The sequence below is a fragment of the Ambystoma mexicanum genome, chromosome 1p (assembly GCF_040938575.1).
Source record: "Ambystoma mexicanum isolate Mex_15411 chromosome 1p, UKY_AmexF1_1, whole genome shotgun sequence".
Taxonomy (NCBI): domain Eukaryota; kingdom Metazoa; phylum Chordata; class Amphibia; order Caudata; family Ambystomatidae; genus Ambystoma; species Ambystoma mexicanum.
In genome coordinates, this window is record NC_090921.1 from 308,249,340 (window position 1) to 308,266,743 (window position 17,404).

Here is a 17,404-nt window from a genome sequence, read left to right on the forward strand (position 1 = left end):
TCAGCTGGAATACGAATCTTGTCCTGTTTGCCCTCTAGTAACCTGAGTTGATTCTGCTTTTGTGTAAAGTAGACTTGCACTTATAGTACTGTGCTTCGTTTTGAGGTAGATTATGTATAATGGCGCTTGCCACTCTATTCTTCTACTTAGCATAGCAAGCCGCACTGTTTTCTTGTCTTTCTTGCGGTTTCAAGCATATGTACAGGCGTTAGCTGGTTGAATGACTTCATCCTGCTTTACAGCTTAAGCTTCTTTATATTTCAACATCGTTCTCTCATTTTAGGTTCACGACATCCTTATTCATGGCATGTCGTCTCTTGTGTCATCCTTGTGTCGTCATATCTTCTATCTGCGAGTCTGTCCGGGCCTCTGTGACGTCACCATTCGTCTTCCATTAAGGTCTTTTTGGTTTCTTCCAGGACGGTGCTTAGGCAATCTTCATTTCGTCTTATTTGCTGGTATGGTTGTCTCAATTGCTACCTTACTGTCCATGGTTTCCTGGGTATTGGTACTTCAACAGGTGTGGTTCTTCTGCTAGGCACTGCACAGAGCCCTACTGCGGCTCTCTGCTGGTTTATTTGGTCATCATACGTCACATATTTTGGTGTGAACGTACCTGGTACTTCAAAATGGGCGATGGGAGTGCAGGCTTTATTTGGGACCTCCTCTACAATTCATTAAAGTCAGCCACAGTCTTGGGGGAGTTAAAGTGTCCCCGACACTCTGTTGGCCTGGGAGGGGCCTGATCCTCCGCATCAGTGTCTTGGCTGTGTCAGTTCATGGATTGGTCTCCAACGCTCATTGTACCGCTGTTCCCTGGCGCCATCATGTGTATCTAATGGCAAGGTACATAGTTATCTCTCTTACTCTAGGGATCATCTGTGCTTGAATCCCCTTCCATGAATAACTCTATTAGCCATTGCCCCACTACCTGGGTTGGTCCTCATAGACGTCTCCTCCAGCTACCCGGGTATTATCTCAAAGAGCTTGGGGTAGTGCACATGGTCTGCTCATTGGCACCCTAGCCTGGCATCAAACCTGTCTTTTCTCCCATTGCTAGTAGCTGTGATAACACGTTCCACTCAAGCTTCCAATTTTAGGCTGTACAGTGACTATATTAGGATCAGCAACATTGAGGGGAGCCAGTGCCCCTGACTTGCACAGAAACTTCAAGGGGATATTGCACACCTGATTCGCTCAACAACCTTAAGGGCATATAGCACTCATGACCTTAAGGGGATACAGCACCTGGCCTAGATCAGTGACCTGAAGTGGATATTGAGAGCTTAGGTCAATAAGCAACCCTGCTAACACTCTTGGTCTGGCCTATGAGTGCTGGTTACCTCAGACTCTCAATGATTTAATTCATGGCCTGCCAAGGCACTTCTTGTTAGCTTCAGGCAGTGGTGTCCTTACCCAGTGATTGGCCTGCCAAGTCCAAAGGTAACTCGCTCCTTCAAAGGGGAATTCCGCCTGTCAAGTTCATTCAGAACTGGATCACCTGAACATTGCATCTTTAACTGAATGTTGCTGGTCACGAATGTCTGAGTCTGCTCTTGGCTTTGTTTTAGAGTTCAGTCCATGACCCATCTCAGACTTGGGTGAAGGCCTGGAATACAGTGCTGCACATGGACTTGCGGATGTCGGGCAGGGTAAGTAGCACATGCGTCTGACGCTCCTTAGCTGCCTGTGTGTGTGTTGCTGTGTGCGGGAGCCTCCTAACCTGACTATGGACTCCCCACCAGCTATCTGTAAGAGACAGGTGCCAGCCTTGGAGGTCTCAGGGAACTATATGCGACCACCCCCCCCCCCCATTTACTTCCTCTGGGAGTGTGTAGTATCTGGTATCTGGTTGTATCTGCTCTGCATCAAGTGCAGTGATGCCAGCAGCAGAATTTAGTGAGGTAGCCTGGAACCTAGTGGGGCTCCAAGGTTCCAGGACTGGCAGTTGATCATTCAGGATGGAAGACATGGCAAGAGAGGATGCATATTGAATAGCTCCTACCCCCCTCTTACTAGCTTTACCTGTAACATGAATAAAGCCTACTTTCCTTTTATACTAACTTGCCTCCAGCGTCTTCATGGAACCTTGGAGCCCCACTAGGTTCCATGCTACCTCACTCCATTCCGCTGCCTGCATCAGTGCACTTGATGCAGAGCAGATAACCAGATACCAGATACTACAGGGCCACATCACATTGCAGGGACCTTCCCCTACACCCTGTGTTCCCTAGCCTCATTGCTCTTCATGACATTTAGAACATTTCACTTCCTTGTAAAACATGTATTGTGTTTTAGACAGACTGAAATGGGAAAGATTTGCTCATTTTAATTGCGCTGGAAATTTTAGAATTTGATATATTTTATTGCAATTTGTGTATATTTTATGTTACCTAAAGTCTCTAGGTCGAATAAAGGTTTATACAACAGTAAAGATATTTACAGCTCTTTGAGAAAAGCTTTTTGGCATGAAAAGCCTTGCCTCAAGGGGGGAGAGAGACTGCAATAACCCTTCCATGAAGTAGAAAACTCTGAATACTTCAGTTTAGCAGGGTTAATAGAATGTTAAGTAGTCTTTATAAAGGCCAACCATTTCCATTTCCACAGCCTCTTAGCACTAACGATTACCTGGGGGAGTGTGGCAGTGTCACCTGCTGCAGGATGAGTGAATCACTGAAAGCCAGCCCCCAAAGGGGGAATAGATTTTGCACCACAACTCAATACCTCAGTTTGTGTCAGAGGATCCTCTGCTAGGCGTGGGTTTCCCTATGAATGGCATGTCCGTAAATGTGTTGGGCTATGCAACCTGCGCCAACACTGATGTGTGTGTATGTGAGCACGCACATGCGTGAGCATGTGCATGTGGGCTTGCCCATGTAATTGCTTTTCTACACTTGTGAGTAAAAATATTGTTGTGAGTTAAGTGTATCAGCATCTACATAGCAAAGTGTAAACAACTCTAAAGTACACTGTAAAACAGTCAAGCCCACATCCTGTGTTTTCCTCTCATAGTGAGGACCTACACCTGCCATCACTAGTAGGTTGTGTTTCAGCTAGTTCTACTTTGGCGTATTACTAGTGAAAGAGGTCCCCACTTCAGCTGTGGGAATTCTTATGAGGTCCTCGAAAGTACACAGATGGCAGATTATGTGAAAGCGTGTGTGCGTGTGCATTCGTCCATGTGGGTGTATGTGTGAGGTTCTGGGAAGTATGGAGAAGACTGCTCAGGGTGGGTAGTGGCATGTGTAGGCGGTATGGGCGAATTTCCATTTACCAAATTCGAGTGAGCAATATGTAAGGTTGTTATGTATGCTGTGACTGCAAAGTGATATTCAAACCCATGTGACGCCTGGGTACTGCATTTCATAACAGCGCCATTAAATTCACTTCATCACTCCATTTTGATGTTTAAATTTAACATTTGCTATGTGATTAACATCATGTGTTTCTTATCTTCTGGCACTATGTCAAGGCAAGTAAGTCTTAGCATCAGTAACAAAATGAATACAAAATGTAAATGATACATTAAAAACCACATATTTTCCACACAGTGTATTACCATGCGAGGTCTTGTAAAATGCATCCAAATTCGGAGATCTTGGGGGGATGGTTCAGGGGCAACGTGCTCGCCTTGGAAGCAAGACGATACGGAGCAACACAGGTGCCATCCCCAGGCCCGCGCTTAGAAACCTCTGGGTATTAAGCGTGTTATAAATAACTTATCATATCGTAACCATGAGTGCCGCAGTGAAACCTGCATTTTCCAACCCCTAAATTGATGCAGACATGGCTTCATGATACCACATAAATCATAGAATCATGTTGGAGAATATTTCATAAAATTTATTTGTATATTGTAGATGGCACTTTATTATTTTATCTCAGTTTTTAATCTTGCAGACTGTCCAAGTTGATATGGACATGGACGGCTGCATGGCGATGGAACAACGGGTGTGTAGGGAAAGAGGTTGCCTGGACAAATTCATAATAAATGGATGGAGACCAATTAAACTCGGCAATGTAGGGCATGCACAGGTGGCACGTGGTGAATGGGATTCATTATGTGCTACTTCTCTATTCTTTTTGTGCTGAGTATGCTGTTTGATCATTTGTTTTTTGAAAATGTGATAAAAACTGTTAATAAAAAGTCTGTAGTGCATTATTTAGTTGTTTCTATGTTAAGTTGCGTATGTCATTGAGCCAGCATCAGTGGAAACGAAGTAAGCAAGAAGTCACTGGTGCCCTTATGCAAATACTAATCTGGGTACCATCCTGTGGTGATGCTCGGAGTAGTATTGCATCTTGAAAATCTGGAAGCCTTTGTTGTTATGCAGTTTAGCATGGTGGTAAAATCACTTTACATTTTCATGAAACTAATATGATCAATGTATGTGACAACATTTTTTTATTTGTGTAATACATAATTTTAGCAAAGGTTTCCCATGTCAATATTCAGAAAATATTCAGAAATATTCAGGATATTTCTGAATCCACACTGAGATCATCATTAATGCTCTTCATTATGCAAATCCAGCCAATTTCAGCGTTATTAAATATGTTCACCTTATATCTGACTGGGTCGTCCTTGAATGTTCACAAATCTTTTGTTTTCAAAATCAGGCTGTTTAATCATTTTATTGCAACTCTTTCTGATCAATGTTTTTCTTAAACCTCCCTTTATTTAATGAATTTACTCTGCAATCATAGGTATACATTGAATTTGTGTACTAGGTAGGCTAGATCAGGGGCAAGACGACGCTGAGCAACACAGCAGATCACTGGGTCTGCTCTTGGAAAACTCTGGGTATTAAGCGCGTTTTAAATAACCCATTACAATTACAATTATTTTGTGCTTTCAAGTGAGTAATCCTGAAATAAAGCGTTTGCCTGACTGACAGGGCTGCTATACCTTGAAATGGTGCCTTTGTCTTTGTGATCTAAACATACTTTGGTCTATTCATTGATTTCATCGCATGTATAACACCTATACCAGAAGCGCTTTACAGAAAGGTTCCAAAGGGCTTGCCCATTGAATTTCTTAGATCTGAATTTGGTATAATTTCAATAGAATCTCTGCTAAAGTATAAGAGAGTGAGATATGCATGGAGAATGGCTAATGAACAATAACTCACTCTCTAGAAACTTCTGCATATGGAAGTTAGCAAGTTTAAGCAATTTGCTATTAGAACTGGTATCACACCTGAAGACAGATTAAAAGGGGGTTCAAGGAAGGCATATACCCAGTGGACAGGCTGCAAGATCTGATAAACCTGGCCACTAAATCTTCTAGTTATGATTATCTGATAGAAACATTTGAATATAAAGGCATGTATCTTTATCTGAAAGAGTTTCTGAATTCCTATTTGCAAACTGAAAATCTGCAAGTCAAATCAACCTAGTAAGTGTGCGTGATGTGCTGGGTGCAAGATGTGGCATTCCTAAGATTCGTCATACTTGCAGATTGTGCTGGCAGGAAGTAATAGAAACAGCAAAACGCCTATTGATTTATTGGCCAGAATTTGAACTAAGCACGAGAGATGCTTTAAGGGGAGGCTGCTATCACTGATGGAAATGATATGGGTGAACTTGAAATTGGGTAGGATTATATGAAGGGCAATCAAATTTCCCTGATCTAGCATCTTACCAAACTATGGATCAATATTAAAGGAAGTATATAGGACCTTGACTAGGGGAGAGGAATCAGCGTGTAACTGAAGGGACAGTTGGAAAGGCAGTTAAAATAGCAGCACTGCCAAGCGCTCGTTGGGTAAAGGATCTGATAGGGGAATGAGGTGTTAGTTGTTGGTCATTTATTCAAGAATATTAATCTACTGGTAATGGTGTTGGAATTTGGGGATTGCAAATATATATATCTACATGTGGGGAATGTGGGAATATCATAATTGTATCTTTTGTGTATTTTACTAGGTTTGTGTGTTAATTGTTGTTATGTGTTTGTATCTATAAAAAGCCATTTTATGGCTGTATTATAATGATTCCTTTTTTTTTTTAAAAAAAGGAAGGATAACAGTGCAGTAAAAAACAAAACCATAGTAACGACCCCAATAATTACAGCATGGCTGTAAAAATGAAAAATGGAAGGACAGCAAAAATTTAAGAGGACAATGATTTTGATAGCAAATTATCTTTCAGCCATTTTTTAAAGACAGGATTAAGAGAGGAACACACGTCAAAGGGTAAAGAATGCCACAATTTAGGAGCCAACAGTTGAAAAGATCAAAAACGAGAAGAAGCAAAGGGTGGACGTAAAGTGGAGAGGAGATATTGGGAAGCTGAGCAATCGGAAGAGTAAGATGATATAGGAAACCGAAAGGACAGATATAACTATGGTCAAAATCACGGACAGATTTTAAAACAAAACATAGAAAATGGAAATCAAATTGAGCAGGAATAGAAAGCCAATAAACTGGGCTAAATAAGAACAAACTGAGGAAGAGTAGTGAACAGAAAAGAGGCTATCAGGTACCAAATGTAAAATCAAATTTAGAGTGAGCACAGCATAATGAGATAGACTGACATAAGGCGACCAATAGTATTGCAACTTCCATAACACAAGAGTTTCTAAGAGTAACTTAATAGTGGAAAATATCAGACGGTGAGTAGTATAGAATGTGAACAGTAGAGCCCCTAAAACGGAACCTTGGGGAACAACAAAGGGACACAGTACAGAAGATGAAAATGTACCATTCTAGGACAGAAAGAGAGGAGTCACCTAGATAAGAAACAAACCAGGATGCAGCAGTACCAGAAATACCAAGTCAAGAAAGATAATTTAATAGAGCAATGTGATCAACCATGTCAAATGCAGCACTAAGGTCAAGAAGAACCAGAATAGAAGAGAACTTGTGATGATACATGTGTAAAATGAGAGTGCTGTCTCCGTAGAATGATCAAAATGAATCCCAGTTTGATGAGGAACAAATAAACCATGAGGATTCAGTTAAGAAGAGAGTTGTACATGGATCAGTTGTTCCAAATATTTTGAAACATATGGTAAAAGAGAACTGGGGTGAGATTAGCTTTTTTCAGAAGGCTATTACTATGACTAAGACTAAATGATGACCTTTTTTACAGGATTGGAAAAAAAATACCAGATTGGAGAGAGAACTTTAACAGAGAGGCTTGCTGACAAACACGAAATGGAAGAGTACTTTTAATAAGAGAAGGCAGTAAAGGGTCAGAAGCCTCAGTAATTGATTATAAATATGGGTTGTATTTTGGGTGCTCTCACTGCATGGGTGAGCATAACTTACCTTCAGGATTCATAGTCTTGTCTTGAACTGGGGTGTCTGACCCAGTGTCATGAGCACTGTTTCCAAGGAGTCAGGACAAGCCCAACATCCCCGGAAGCAGGCTCACAACCCCCGCCCCTGGTCCCAACCGACCCCTATTGGGGCCCTCTGGACCATGTCCTGGCGCCGTTGGCGCCAGGCTCATAAGAATCACCAGTCCCGGCGCCAGAGGTGCCGGGCTCATACTTTGGATAAAGGTGCTTGGGTGGACTTACCTGTAGCAGACCATGCTGCATACTCACCTTCACAAGTCCTGGCAAAATGAAGCCCCAGCCTTTTGCTGGGTGGGACTATTTTTTCCGAATCTGGAACTACTTTCTTACCTGGGTGGGGCTGGCATCACTCCTTGACTCTGGAACACAGGAACTCTATTTCTCTTGGGCGAGGCTGAGGAGGAAGACACCTAATCACCTCAACACTATTTAAACCACACCCGATTGGAAGAATGTGCTTCGCGTTATTCTGCATCTGCAGCAGGACGCTCACCGAGTCAGCTCCAGTCTTCTGGTGATATCTTCTGCTCCAGCCTGTGAAAACAAGTCAGATCTTCACTTACCATCCAGGGATCCAATCTCCGGCTGCACCTGTCAGCAAAGGAACATCAGGTTAGCAAAAGGCAACGCTTTAGCAGCCGCGCTTACTTACCTGAAACCACGGCATTTTCCGAATCCCGCAGCCTTTACCTGCAAGACAAAGAACTCCGGTCAACGTTTTAGCAGCCGCGCTTACTTACCTGAACCCACGGCAGCTTCCGAATCCCGCGGCCTCTACCTGCAAGACAAAGAACTCCGGTTAGTGCAGAAAAAGGGGGAAATTGGACGCAATTATATTTTCACTTACCGGAGCTGTGCGCTCCTCGCCATCTCCGCTTCTGTTGCATCTCCGCACCTGCAAATCAAGAAAAAGACATTAAGAGGTGCTAATAAACTTGTCAGCAAGCACATTACTTACGTGCTCCTCCACGTGCACGGACCTTCATACTTACGTGCTTCCGTATGCTCAGCATATAGCATTTCGGCACCTAAGAAATAAAGGCAAAGACTTCATTAAAAGGTGCTCTCGAACTTTCAAACCAACCAGCATCCGCTCGTGCAGAAACGACGGCATCGCTTCTTCAGCAGCTTTAAACCTCTGAGGCTACAAGAGACTTAAAGCAGTCCCAGTGAAGTAACTGGAACCCAGCGCCCCTGCATCAGTCGCAGGATGGAGAGCCCAGCATTTACATATCTAAGGTGAGAGCTCATTCAGACTTTGGGCCTCAGGGAAAAGAACGAATAAGGAGGAGAAGCTCAACCAACAACCAGCCATTAATCCCTTTTTCTTCCGCCTGCAGACACCTTACTCTACAAGTCAGACATTCCATAAGAGGAGGTCCGGTCCAGAGAACCATCCGAGTCCTGCGCTTCTCAATTGAAGACACGGTAACTGTCCAGCCAGGATCTGCGCCTCCGTGGGAACCAGGTGAGCATTACACCCAGCCCTTTAAAATGAGGTAGCAATACTTTGAGATGGATGAAGATGCAGAATATACTCAAACATCATTAATCAAATTAACTCAGGAAGGTGGCAAAGTGTAACTGTTTTATTGTCAATTATCTAAAACAAGGAGTTAGAACGAACATCAACGAATTCGCTCGATCTTCACACTCAACGCATTTCATGATAAAAGCAAATTTTATACTGAAAACCTGTTATCATTGACGTCAACCTACGTTGCAAACTACAAAAACCTACTTGGAAAAGGGATAGGATTACAGGGAACATCTAGGTATACATTCCATACTTGTTGGGAAGGTGATTGGGTCTCTAACATGAAGTGGGGCAACTAAGCCCTCCCTTAGTGCAGGTCACTACGAACGTCATCAAATACACAACGTCCCATTGGATATACAAACTATAGGGCTCTTTATTATGTGGCCCTCTATAATTGATTGGCACCCTTCTGTAATATTCCACCTATGTAAGCAGCACGCAGGCTAACATCCAGGTGCTGATGGGCTAGTCATAAGCATAGCTTCTCACCAACTAGCCTGTCATCTATCATGACCCTTACAGTGTGCCAGTCAATTAAGCTTTGAACTTAGCCTCGAAAATGTTCTCTGAGCTCAGAAATATGAGGGAGTATAGGCATGCCTTCTTGGTTTCGATACAGCTCGTCCCAGTGTCTATTTTCATCCAACCATATGACTGCAGACCATGTTTTCGAGTCTTTCTGCAATTAAAATACTATTAAACGATGAACCTCTGACATCTTCAATGTTTTCACTCCTCACCTAAGACAGGAGTTTTGTTCTTTCACACGTTCTGTAACTACTGTATTGACATTCATGCCCAAGGTGGTCTTGACTTCTTGGTGTTGAGCCAGCCAAGTCCTTCCTTGCTTCAACTCCATGGTTAAGTTTCTGATCTCTAACTGCGACATACTGAAAACCTTCCTTTTAACTTGATCTAGCTCTGCTAAAGTGCATTGTGGAATCATCCATAGTTCATAAGTTTCCTATGCATCTATGTGCATATACGTTGGTGCATCGCTGTAATCTAGTCACTACATGGCTAAACTTTAAGAATGCTTTGTCTACTTGCGTTACTGCTTCTGTACAATTGTAAAACATCTTGATATCTTCATCATTATTTCTGTTAGCATGAGCATCTTCATCTCAAGCCCAAAATGTTGCTCATCTCTGACATCTCCTCTTCAGAGTGTCTATAGAATGTTTATGTTCTCTCGTCTCTGCATCTCTTCTGGGTGCGTCAGCACTATTCTTTATGAAGTCACCAATCTTCTCATTTGCTCAGTTTTCACAGTTCTTCCAGATTTTTTTTCAAATGGTCATCAAATTGTCATGTATGCATGTATGGCTTTCTCAATGGGAATCTTACTTCCAGGATACCTCTCCGGTACTGGTACTCTTACTGGTATTGCACGTGTCTCACACTCTGGCTCCCAACATATAGGCAACATGGGAGAGGAGCTTTGGGTGAGGGTACTTGGCTCCACCTCTACAGTCTTGATCCCGTAACTTCGATAGCCACATACAATGTCTACACCATTGGGCCATCCATATTTTTCTCTCACTCTATGTTCAGTTATTGACACTCCTAAATGCTATTTACTAGCTTTGAAAAGTATACTTTGCCTTACACCTCTGGGAGGCATGACCTTGCCATCAATGAATAACACTTCCTCTGTCAAAGATATTTTAGAGCCACATTTCAGTAAGGTTGAAAGACCACTGAGAGGCACCTATCACCTGGTTATCCTTCAGTCATATATTATGCCACTCTTTGATGTCTTTCTACATAGCTTAATTGCATTCATTTTTGCTTAAGCCATCTGTATTATCACTCACCACATCTTCCATAGATAGTAATAAGGAAGTTTCCTCTAAGAAGGTGTTTGTTGCAGTTTCTCCACAAGGGATGTCAGGACTGAAAGGCAACTTTTCAATATTTCAAGCCGGGTAAGTACTCAACCTTGAAAGCGCATGGTGGTGGTCATTATGTCCCTAAAACTGAGCTTATGCAATAGGGGCTTATGATTCATCGTCCCAAGTATGTATGCTCTAAATTATCCTGCTGCCCATGCACATGCCTACATCATTTCTTCACTCACAGTTTATCTCTGTGCATGCTTGCTGTTCAAAGCAAAAGTCAGCAGATGTTCAACTCCTTTTATGTTCCGCAACATGGTAGCTCCAAACACCATACTTTTGTGCACTGCGATCTTGCACCATTCTATCTCTTCTTCTCACTGGTCCCCTCTAAAAGACTATTTCCTCTGTTTTCAAATGCATATTTCACTTGTTTAACTCCTCCTTACAATGTCCCCCTCTCTTGGTTGTACTTCTCTCCTGCCTTGCCTTTTCTTTTTCCTCCTCTCGCCAACTTGCCCGCTCTGTAGCTCCACCTCCCTCATGTTTGCTCTTGTCTCACATTCCAACACCCACACTATCCATCCATTTATCATGCAAGATGGATCATGGATGGCTATTTTCTATATCATGCCAAAAAAAATTCACTACATTCTCTGAATGCCACCAGGAAGCCTCATAGTCTCAGGGATAAACTGCATATTTGAGACTCTGTCAAAATATCCAGATACTTTTGTGAAACACATACTAACAAGGAAGTCTCACGTAAAAGACATCTAGCATATGATCAACACATTGGGGAGGATGGACTTCAACCCAGGCAAACATCTACTCGCCGGACTACGTATTGAATCCCTGTATATGAGCAGCCTCAAACAAGCTGCCATAGAATTTGTACACAACCATCTAGAAGAGCGTGAAAAATCTGTGAAATCATTGAGTGGTGTGTGGAGACATTGATGAAGAATATCTTCTGGTTCAACGAAGAATTACCACCAAAAAGAAGGCATAACCTTGAAAGCTCGCATAGCTCCTAATGTACTCAGATTATATGTGGCATATTTTGAAGAAAAATACATTTATACCACTGAAGACACACAACAGCTATCCTTGTCTGTGGAGACAATGTATCAATATATTCATAATATGGGAAGACGCTATAGAGACCAGCACCTGTTTTGTGGAATGGCTTGACACACTGGATACTCAGTTAAGGTATAGCCATACCATCAGAAAAGAACACCTCAACCTTTGGTCATTACTATTCACACAGAAGACAAAACAAACTGAAGGTCTGACCAAACTCACTGATAGCAGCTATCTGCTCAACTAGGTGTTTCCACTCTAAATCACAGACTGACAACCTTACCTTTGGACAATATCTTCACCGCAAGCGTAACAGTACAGCCACTAATGATTTCAAGCAGGAAGCCAAAACAACTATCTGAAACATCAATGCAGAACTGCTACCCCATACAAATAATACATCGATTCAAAAGAGCATTGAATAATACCTGCATGGCTCTTTTGGAAGGGAAAATGTAAAACCAAAAAGAAGAATCATGGGTCTGTGCCACTACCTTCACTTTTATCAAAACCAAGCAAATTACACCAGCACACTGCCATATTTTGACTGCAGTCCCCAACAAAATAAAACCACACATTTGTTTGTAGGTTTGTTGGTTTGTGGCTTGGTGGAATGTTGTTCCTTATACAATTCCACACTGTTTCACCAATCTGCACCAGATTTTGCATAGTTGCTTGTTAGGACCTTTCCGCACATTGCTGGCTACATGACATTTATACCACACCCGTTTTCCCGGATTTTAGCAAAAGTCAGAATGTGTTTGTGGGTTTGTGGCAAAGCATTGTTCCTTATTCAGTTCAACACTGTTTCACCAATTTGCACTACATGTTGCATAGTGCCCTATTGAGACCCTGCGGACATTACTGGCTACATAACATTTGAACCCCCCCCACACCTTTCCCCAGATTTCAGCAGAAATCAACATTTGTTTGTTGGTTTGAGGGTTTGTGACTTGGCAAAACATTGAGCCTTATACAATTCCCCACCGTTTCACCAATCTGCACCACATTGTGCATAGTTTACTGTTAGGGCCCTACGAATATTACGGCTACATGAGATTTGGACACCCCACCTTATTCCCCGTTTTTCAGCACAAGTCAAAATTTGTTTGTGGGTTTGTGGCTTGGCGAAGCTTTGTTCCTTATACAATTTCACACTGTTTCATCAATCTGACCAGAACATTGCATAGTTACCTCTTATGACCCTCTGGACATTACTGGCTGCATGACAATTGGACACCCCACCCCACCTTCACACACGAGACGGTTGCCTGAATTCGGCAAAACATCAATGTGGTCAAAGAAGGACTGGTCCCAATACAAGGAGCAACACTCGAGTCCAGGCCCTAGGATGCAGTTTCCAAGATATTTGCACTACAATGCACTGGAGCACTAGGGTGAGGTGAGAGGTGGGGAGATAGCATAGAAGGTCCTTGTAACTCCGGGTCAACTCCGGGTTATGTCAGCCAGCCACACATGCATGGGCTGGAAATGGTCTCAGTGCAGTTTACTTCAGGGTGCAAAGCACATCAAGTGATAAGCAAATCGGAACAGCGACCTACAGGATCAGTGTTAAATGTCTGCATAAAGAAAACGTTTGGAGAATGGGTAATTCTTCTAGTTCTTAATAAGTCTCTCTCCTCTTCTGGACATATTACTCTAAACAAAAAAAGTCCAGAATCAGTGGCCAACCAAAGTTCGAATCATATTCTTCAAAGTCCTGCTTGCCTCATTGTCAAACTAATTTAGAAACACAAAGGTTCAAGGTTCTGGACAACAGAATGTGTGTATATATTATATCCCTTATGTGCCACACACCTCAGAGACTCACAGTGCAGATCCATTGCTCAAGGTTCTTTTGGATTCATCTTTTAGATCTTGGATTCTTCCTGTTTCTATGGAGATTTCTTCGTAGACCTATTCTTTGGATTCTTTCTTGGTTCTCTGCAGGTCTCTTTTCAGACACATGCTGCTTTTACTTCTTCTGGAACTCAGGGATGAGTCAGGGTCCTTTTCAGGCAGCCAGTTTTCTTTTGCCCTCCTTCCACGGGTCTCATCTCCTAGGGTCACTGGTGGCAAACCCATTGCGCCCCCATGTCAGTTCCTCGAGAGTTTGAGAGGGGCTGCTGTACCCATCTGGTCAGCCTGCCTGTCCAGCGCCTCCAAGGTTTAGCACTTCTCCTTCCAGTCTCTCCAGGCTTGCACTGCCTTCCTCCAGGCAGAATGCCTTCCAGCACTCTTCCCTGCATCAATCACCCCTTCTACCCATGGAGCCTCAGCCTGCAGGCCTGCTTCCTCTGGGTCAAAGACACTGAGTGAACATTTCCAGTGCTTTTATACCCATGAGGCTGTGGGGCATTTTGTAAAACTGACTTTCATTAGTTCTTCTCCTCATGTCCTTGTATTCTTTCCCGGAACTGGCTATTCTCCCTAGGTGCCTTACATGCCCAAATTATGGGATTTTTAGTTGAGGTCGGTGATTAGTTCATGGGGTAATGTGTAGTGATCTGTTATTTATGTAGTGATCTGTTATACAAATTTCTAAATCATCACTGTTATTCATGTACATGTATTGGTAATATTTTCAATGTTTTCTATGTTACATTTTCTATGTCCTCGTTCCATCTTCACGAGCTAGCTCTAAGTTCCATTGAGCTTGTGAAGGTGGAATGCGGACAACAGCAGTTTGTTTATGAAAAGCCGGTGGGCCCGTTACTTCAAACTTACCTAAAGTCATTCCGTTGTCCTGCCTCTAACTTTGCATAATGCTTTCTACTGAGTTTAAAATGGAACCGCAAGGATTAATAAGTGACCGAAACATCTTGTGCCATCTTGGAAACCTGTTGGTGTTCTGTGGCTCTGTGGTGTTCTGTGGTTTCCTGGGGTGATGTTTTCTGGAGTTAGGAGCACTCTCACTTAATTCCTTATTCACACTCCTGCTTGTTTTTCCCCTGTATCATGGAGCAGGCCCTGTTCATCTGCAGCATCATTGTCTTATATGCATTTGTGGTTCTCTTTGGAACTGAGCTGAGTGTTTGCGGGTACTAACCGGTTTCATTTTGCGGATCTCTGAGGCTCACAGATTGGGTGGTTCTTTGCTAATGTCTCCTTCAACAAACAAGTTGAGGAGGGGGGCGCTGTTGCGCACGGAAGGAAATGGCTGCCTCCATGTGAGCTCCGGCTGTAGCCAAGGCCGAAAAGCCTCATTTATCCATTTATTCTCTCAAGTTTGCTGCGATTTCTGCTAAGGATGTGTGATCATAGCTTCCACGCAAAGTTTGGACCCTAGTGGTGGAGCGAGTGCCGAGTCGTGGACCCAGGAGTAGTCCGAGGCAGCGCGGGATGCACCCACTGAGAAGCGAGGGGAGGGGCCCGACGCCGAAACAACTTCTGCAGCGGCAGTGACAGTCGGAGCCACCTACCTTGAGAGGGAGAGTCACGGGCGCTCCGCTCCTCGTTGAACGCCTGCGGACACCCTCTGCCAACACCGCTGCAGCATCACGTATGAAGGGAGGAATCACTCACCCGCGCCCCATCGGCCGCGGTGGTGAAGGTAAGCCGGGCCCGGGCCCGATCATTGTGCATGATGCCGCGCCATCCGCTCGGCGTACGGACTGTGCTGTAACTACCGGTGACAACGATTGGAACGCACTGGCGGTCCCCCCCCTCCGCCTCACTGAACCCACCTCTGGGTGGTGGGTGCTCTGAAGGACCAGGCTCCCCCACCCCTACAATCCACGCCCGGGCCTCCTCCTCCCTACTCTCCACCGCGGACTTATAGTGGCTGGGGACCACACAACTAACTCATACGCAAAGAAGGTGGAACTACTTTCCCGCTGCTCCTCCGCATTTGAATCTTTAAAAACATTGAAACCACTCTGCAGAGCACTGGATAACAACAGCATTTGGGGTGACCTAGACACCCGAATAACGTTCATCCCTCCCCTCAGGAACAGAAGGAGCAACAAATCAGTGGTCCCAACGTGAAAACGGAATAACGACATAGGGCAAGAAGATATCAACCCTCTGAAGGGCGTGAATATAGATACCCACACTCTATGCCACGACGGAACAAGCCCCCGGACAACCCAAACCATCCTGGTAACGGAGGGGCATCGGTAACGAATCACTAAACAGATAGCTGGTGGGAACCACCTCCAGTGTCCCTCTGCCATAGACACCAATTGGGCTACTACAAGCAAGCATAACAGTACAAGATATAACGGTAACTAGACAGTGAGCCTCATTACAAATCAGGCGGTCCGGAAATAACGGTGGAGGTAAACCCGCCGCCACCGTTGTTTCAGAACTGCCTGATCCCAACTCCTGCAGGCGGGAGTTGATGTTCCCGCCAGGTCTGACCTGGCGGGTTTAACACCGCCCACCTGCAGGCGGACGAGGAAACACTGGCAGCATCACGAGATGCTGCCGGTGTTTCCATGATCCCCATTCTCATTGAGTCCCATAGGACTCAATGGGAATGGGGATTAATACCATTCCGCCTCCGTGATTCCCAGGAAACCGGGGTTGTAATGCCCCGGTAATTCCGGGAATCACGGAAGCGGAATGGTAATACGAGGCCGGCGGTAACCAGGCGGTTTTACCACCTCGGTTACCGCCGGACTCGTAGTGAGGCCCATTGTGTCAACCTATGCCACGCACTCTACAACCTGGCCTCTGAAATATAGTGCAATCACAAAGCAACTGGCGAAGGTATTCATAGGAAAAGAAACTCCTCCTCGTACACGCTCCAGACCCGGAACGATGCCCAAAAACTTTGGCCCTAAAAAGAGCAGAGGAACTATTGATAAGTTCACGACCGCAATGCAGAAAGACACCAAACCCAAAAGAGAGGAAGCAACGCTTGCACAGGTGGTACAGACCCACCCGGCCTCCATGATGGATCCTCAGGCTGTCTTCCAAGCCATGCAGCAAGGCTTCGCAGCATTAACAGACAAGCTAGATGGCATCACAGCTAGTGTCACGAATATAAAAACGCAACTTGACAAAACAACAGCTCGCATGACAGAGGCGGAAAAAAGAATATCAGGCACTGAAGATGTTATCGAGACCCTGAAGTCAACGGTATCAACGATGGCCATCGAGCTAGGGACAGTAAAATCAAAGTTTGAGGATTTGGAAGCAAGATCCCGAAGAAATAATGTCCGTATTATTGGTGTCCCAGAGGGAGCCATTAAAGGATCAGTGGAGAAAGCGGTGGCGGATCTTCTGCGTACACTACTGGGGGAACCGGGATGGTCACCTGTGTTCATGGTATAGAGAGTGCACAGATCTTTGGCTCCTAAGCCAAAACCCGGGGCTTACACCCATCATAGCACGCATACTAAACTACAGGGACAGAGACCTGATCGAGAAACAGGAATTAAAATGGGAAGCCAACACTATATGTATTTTCCCTGACTTCACTCTGGCTGTACAACAAGAGAGAAAGCTATTCTCAGGAATCAAGAAAATGCTACGTGAACGTCAAGTACAATATGCAATGCTCTACCCCGCCAGACTCAAAATCCAACATCAAAATAAATCATACTTCTTCACATTTCCGTAAGAGGCCACAAGCTTCATTGAGACAAATATCCCCCCCATATAATGGACAAACCTGAAAGAAGGGTT